This window comes from Aquarana catesbeiana, linkage group LG06 (assembly GCF_042186555.1).
Source record: "Aquarana catesbeiana isolate 2022-GZ linkage group LG06, ASM4218655v1, whole genome shotgun sequence".
Taxonomy (NCBI): Eukaryota; Metazoa; Chordata; class Amphibia; order Anura; family Ranidae; genus Aquarana; species Aquarana catesbeiana.
The window spans coordinates 196,316,599-196,323,612 of NC_133329.1; positions in this window are offsets into that span (position 1 = coordinate 196,316,599).

The following is a 7,014-nucleotide window of genomic DNA, read 5'->3' on the forward strand; positions in this document are numbered from 1 at the left end:
TGAAAGGATGAAACTGGCTCCAAGGGAATACTCCTTTACTCCTTGAACTTCCGTTTCTCCCCCCTAAGATAACCAAAGGAATACTCTTTTATATTTATTTTTATTCTTTAAACTTTCGTTTTTCCCTTTGCCAAGATGGCGTTATGGGCCTCTTAGCTGGATTGACATGTACTCGTGTCAGTTTCCAGCCCCGGCGCATGCGCACTATCGACGTCCGCGCGGTCGACGCTTGGATCTTCGGCGCTTGCGCAATACTAAGGCTTTGACATGTCCCACGTCATATTATCAGCCTGTTGTTGCTTACATGCCTCTGTGGAATGCCTCACCACACGTCCGCATCCCGGCGGTGACGTCAGATGCCGCCGGGATGGATGGGACTATAAGTTTGCGGCAATCAGCCACTATTTTTCTGTCGGTGGCCTCTCTATGGAAAGGGGAGGCTGTGTCTCTCTCTCCCCTTCACTGTATGCTCGTCCACATGCTGATCCAGGTAACTGCCTCCACGCACTGACTGTGCCTATTATCAAAGCAACTCACTATATGTGGGTGGCATGTTTATTGATACTCTTTCATTGTTGTTTTTTCTGCAGCATACTCATATTTTACCATCCTTGATCCCCTGCTTATGAATTGCCAACCACTGGTCAGTGCTGACTGTCTCTTCAGGGAGACTCTTAAGTAGCTGCATCATTGATTTTTGTAATAAGGCTTTAATAGCCCCCAACAATCTACTTTTGATTCAACATAAGGTATCTACTGTTTGACCCTTGGATTTTCTATTTCAAGTGTCTTAAAAACTACCCCTATTTTATACTACATATATTTTTTTCTCCATCTAATTCCCAGCCAGGCTATATTCACATGTAGCCCCTCTGTGACCATATTTGTGGGAGATCTGGACAAAGGAGACCTATCCAATTCTGTGAATGCTATTCATCGCGTTCATTAATCTACAACAAATGTTTGCTTATCTTCATTTACCAATTGGCTTGGTAAGACTGTCCTTATTGTGATTATTTATTAGTTTAGCAGTGTTTCTTTGCTGTGTTGATTTTCATTTATATCTATTGTCATTCATTCATTTTCACATTGATCAGTTGATCACAATATCAATATTTGCTTAAGACTTGTTGATTGAATTCTTTCATTCATGTATGCAATAATTGTTCTATCCGTGTGCTTTTTATCTATAATTGTTTTATTTTTACAATATGTGATATTTACTCTGTTTCTCTTACCTCCAGTATACCACATATTTACCAGAACTCCTGATGAAGCTCACAAATGAGCGAAACATGTCGAGTGGTATCTACTAAGTGTTTTTTTCTCATTGCCTTTGTTAAATTGGACCTTAATATTGAGAGACTTGTTTTTAAAAATTTTTGATAATATGTATTAAACAGATTAAATAAAAGATTTTTTGTACGGTTAGACTTTGCATACACTTTTCTTTTACTCCATTTACTTTAGTATTTGAGCACCTTCAAAGTCCCTGGGTTAACTTTACCCCATTCCCCCTTCTTTTATGTATTTCTCTATGGGATGCGGTGCTAAGGGTTGACTGTCTCTGCCCTCTTCATATAAAGGTTATCATTCCTGGCTCCAGCTGGCGTGGCGTGAACCACCTCTGGGCCTGCCCGTACAGATCTGCAAAAATCTATGTTCCGATGCGGTTCCTGTCCCCTAGACACAAGAGCTGAAGCACTGCATGGCACCTTTTAGCCTGAGTCATTGAATAGTCTTTTAAACGCTTAGGGTTTACTTGAGGTTCATAGGACAATTCACCAGAGGAGGGCACAGAGGAGGAGGAGGGGGTAGAGCTGACAAATCTAACATCATCACCAGCTGTATGGAGACGTGGGGGCACAACAAGCTTCAGCACTGAGCCCTGTCCTGCATCCTTTCGAGTTGAAAGCAGAGTTACCCAGTGTGCTGTAAATGAAATATATCTTCCCTGGACATGCTTGCTGGACCACGTGTCAGCAGTAACGTGGACTTTGTGGCTGATTGCCTTGCCCAACGATGCCACAATATTGCCTTCCAGGTGATGGTAGAGAGATGGAATAGCCTTATGTGAAAAGAAATAGCGACTGGGAACCTGCCATTGTGGTACAGCACATTCTGCAAATTCACAGAAGGGGGCAGAATCCACCAGGCGGAAAAACAGAAGTTGTAGAGCCAGCAGCTTTGGGAAGCTTGTATTTATATGCTGGGCATGTGGGTGGCAGGGACTGTATTTTTTTCTGCTGCAGCAGATGGGGCAGAGCAATTTTCCGGCTATATATCTACGCTGGTGGTGTGCTGCTGCCAGATGTGCTGCAAGGTCCTGAGACACCCTGTGCTATACCATTATCCCTGTCAGTGGAGGCTGCTGAGAGGTCATGAGGTATAGCAGGGACAGACTGAGGTCAGTAAGGAGGAGGGACAGATGTGTGCCCCTTTTGTGTGGCTTTTAGGTGCTCTTGCCAATGGGCTGAATGGTGGGAGGTTAAATGCCTTGTCAAGGTGGTACCCAAATGGCTGGTGTTTTTGCCACACTTGATGCGCTTCGGACAAAGTTTGTAAATAGCAACAGTGCGGTCGGCTGCACATGTACTAAAAAAGGCCCAGACAGCTTAGCTGTGTGAAGTGGGCCCGGAGGATAACAGCTCCACAATGTGATGGAATAGGGTGGCTGCTCTCTACTCTTCCATGATGGCTGCCTCGTTGGGGTTGTGCATCACCCTCACTTCCCTCCTCTGCTCTATCCGGCACCCAAGTCGAGTCAGTGACCTGATTATCATCATCTCCACCATCCTCATTACTACTGGAGACAACTTGGCAATAAGCCGCGGCTGGGGAACATGACTGCCAATTTGTGTACCAGCGTTCTCCACTCTCTGTAGGCTCATGTTCCTGCCTTTCTCAACCCCAGAGTGTCAGAACCAACATCTGAATCAAGTAATCGCTGTGCATCGTCAAGGAGCAAGTGGCTGATGCTGTGTTCAAATGACTCTTCTGACTCCTCCATGATTAATACTGGAGCTATGGCAGGAATAGTTATGGGCAAGGAGGCAGGTTTTGCCACTCTGGCAGCTGCAGGGGACCGTGCACTAGTCTCTGCTTGGGTGAGGACGGTTTAGTAAGCCAGTCTACCACCTCCTCTGCATGCTGTGGCTGGATAGCACGGGCAACATTACAGTGCCATGGGAACGTCTGCCTCTCCTTGCTGTCCTCCCAGACATGATGAGGGGAGTGGGGGTGCTTATTAAAAGAATTTAATAAAGATGTGTAAATGTGTACATGGATGCACTTTAATCAATTAATCAATTGATTAACAATTAATAAGTCAGATAGAAAGTGTAAGCAAAAATATATTAGCGATAGCTGCAAAGGCAGATGCGAATGTTTGTGATCAGATTGAGCAATTGGTGACTGAGAAGTGTGTATTGGAAGATAAAATGGATGAATTGGAGGAAATGTGTAAACTAAGAGAAAGTTGTATTGCCTCTTTAAAACAGAGAGAGGTTGAGAATGAGCAAATTATAATACTGCTTAGGAAGGGGCTACATGAGACCCAGGCAGCCATAATAGAGTTATCCTCCAAACATGCAAAGGTTGAGCACTCTCAATGTTCAGCACAGATAGAAACTCTTGAACAACAGTTAGGGAAGCCTAATGCTCTTGTGGCTGCAAGTGGTGTTGCTTTCTTTGGCTTGAATCACTGTTGGTGATGTAGATGAGGAGTATTTAAACAAAAGTGCTGTAATTGCTCTTGAAACTGATTCAGGCGTTAAAATGGAAAATGCACCAGATCTTTTCGAGAACAGTAACACTGTGACAGTGCAGACTTCTGATGAATCCGTTGCTAGTGACTACTCCTCAGACAATGAAAGTGTAAGGTGTTGATTCCAATCATAGTAATGTTATGCAGCAATGTGAGTCTCCATCACCATATGCTTAGAGACAGGCCTATGCAGGGAGACCAGCTCTCAAATGTTTTGCCTGTAAAAAGTGGGATCACGTTGCCAGGTATTGTTTGTTTCTAATAATAATATGCAAAGAAAATCTCAGTACCCTAAAACTACACTGAGGCATTATGAAGTTTTTTCTGAGAGATGGGGTAGTAATCAAAGGAATAGAGGCCATACTAGTCAAACCCGTGTCCCCTTTAAAACCCAAATGCTGAGATTACAAACTAAAAATGGTCAGTTAAGGCAGGAAAGGCATCAGTATGTAGAACAACTATATAAACTCAAAATGGAGGTAGCCTAATTTTCATTACAGTACAATACTGGGGGGAAACACATTTTTTGGTAACAGCCCTTAATGAGTTGCATGGATGGTAAGAATTTTCTGGTTAATGTTTCTTTGCTATGGTTTAGGTGTGAGTCTTTTGATTTGGCCTCAGTTTTTGGAGGAATAGAAGGCTGATACATTATACTCACCTGCAACATTACTGCACAACCCTACACTCACTGAACTCGCATCAAATACAGTGGTACCTTGGTTTAAGAGTAACGCGGTTAACAAGCGTTTTGAAAGACAAGCAACTTTTTAAAAAAAATTCTGACTTCGTTTGCGAGTATTGTCTCACAAAATGAGCAGAATTCAAGCTAATGGGTGGTGCAGTACCGCATTTGGCCAGAGGTGCGGGGGTGCAGGGGACACTCAGAACGGTTCAAAGCCGTTCGGAGCTGTTCGGAAATACTCAGAATGACTCAGAAATACTCGGAAACACTTGGAAATACTCCAGTCCCAAGTGTTTCCAAGCTGTCCCTGAGTATTTCCGAGGCTCTCCGGCGCCCCCCACCTCTGGCCACATGCTATATTCAATGAAGTCAATGCGGAACGAATCATCTTCGTTTCCATTGACTTCTATGGGGAAACTCGCTTTGATATGCGAGTGCTTTGGATTACAAGCATTCTCCTGGAATGGATTATGCTCGTAATCCAAGGTTCCACTGTACGTTTCTTTTCAAATGCATATCCTCTATCAAATATTGTCATATTCTTATGTGCGGTGACTTCAATCTAACAGTGGACCCACTCCTAGACTCCACATCCAAAGCCTCTGACGGTACCACCTCTCTACGTAACCTACTACACATGGAAGATGTCTACTTTGTGTTGAGATGCCAGCACGCGTCTGAAAGAGATTATATGTATCTCTCTGCTAGGCACAGAACTTACTCGCGTATATGCCTCTTTATTATGGACAAATGGTTACTGCATTATGCCTCAAAAATCCATGACATCACGTGGTCTGACCATGCAGCTATGTCTATAATGATAGCCAGGGGCGTAACTAGAAATAGCAGGGCCCCATAGCAAAATGTTGTATGGGGCCCCCCTGCAAACAGCCCCCCACAGCTGCCCTGGTGTCAATGCAGAGTGACCTGTGCCACATATAGCGTGACCTGTGCACAATGCAGCGTGACCTGTGCCCAATGCAGCGTGACCTGTGCCCAATGCAGCGTGACCTGTGCACAATGCAGCGTGACCTGTGCCCCATACAGCATGACCTGTGCCCAATGCAGCGTGACCAGTGCCCCATACAGCGTGACCTGTGCCCAATGCAGCATGACCTGTGCCCCATACAGCGTGACCTGTGCCCAATGCAGCGTGACCTGTGCCCCATACAATGTGACCCATGCCCCATACAGCGTGACCTGTGCCCCATACAGCGTGACCTGTGCCCCATACAGCGTGACCTGTTCCCCATACAGCGTGACCTGTGCCCCATACAGCGTGACCTGTGCCCCATACAGCGTGACCTGTGCCCCATACAGTGTGACCTGTGCCCAATGCAGCATGAACTGTGCCCCATGCAGCGTTACCTGTGCCCAATGCAGCGTGACCTGTGCCCAATACAGCATTGCCTGTGCCCAATACAGCCTGGTCTGCCTGTGCCCCATACAGCCTCACCTGTGCAGAGGAAGAGGCAAGCCACCCGGATCAGCAGAGAGCGGGATTGCCCGCTGTAATAGCTTTCATTTGAATTTCCCATCTTCCTGGGGCTCATCGTCACATAGCCCCACCTCTTGGCCTGACGCTTTTGATGACGTCACACGTCCCGAATTTGATTGGCGTTCTGTCTGTCAAAGGCGCCGGGCCAAGAGGTGGAGCTATGTGATGTGAGCCCCGTGAACACTGGAAGTTCTAATGAAAGCTATTACATCGGGCAATTCAGCTCTCTGCTGATCCAGGTGGCTTGCCTCTTCCTCTGCACAGGTGAGGCTGTATGGGGCACAGGCAGACCAGGCTGTATTGGGGACAGGCAATGCTGTATAGGGCACAGGTCACGCTGCATTGGGCACAGGTCACAGCTTGCCTCTTCCTCTCCTCTCTCTTCCCCTGGCTGGGAGACTGTGCCGGCAGTGCGCTCATCCTCACTGGGCCCCACTTGGCTGCGGGCCCCATAGCGCCCGCATGGGTCGCTATGGTGGTAGTTATGCCCCTGATGATAGCTGAAAAGGGTGTCTCCCCTCCAGTCTCCATCTGGCAATTCAATGTCAATGTCTTGCTCTTGCAAGCTCAAAAAACGTAAAGAATAAGTTGTGAGAATTCTTTTAGAAGAATGCTCCCTCAGTAAACAATCACTTCACAGTTTGGAATGCCCATAAGGCATTCATTCGAGGCATTTTGAAACAACAAGGTGCGAGAGCGAAAAAACACTACAATTTCAAACTCAATACCCTCACCTCTAAAATCCTCAGGTTAGAATCCCAAAACAAACACAATACTACAAATACTATCACTAATACCCTTCATAAACTCAGAGAAGTATTAAGAACTCTCTTGTCACAATGTTATTTCTAAGACATTTAAAGGCACAATCATACGCCAACGCAAACAGAGCAGGCAAATATCAAGCCAACAGGGTTAAAGCAGTAAAAGCTAAATCAAGAATAGCTCATCTTGAGGGGCGTATCTGGGATGGCAGAGGGAGCAGCCGTGCTTGTCTGAGCTCCCTGGGACCGGTGCTAAAAATCCTGCTTTTACTGGGTGCAGAACCCAAAAAATAACCACTAC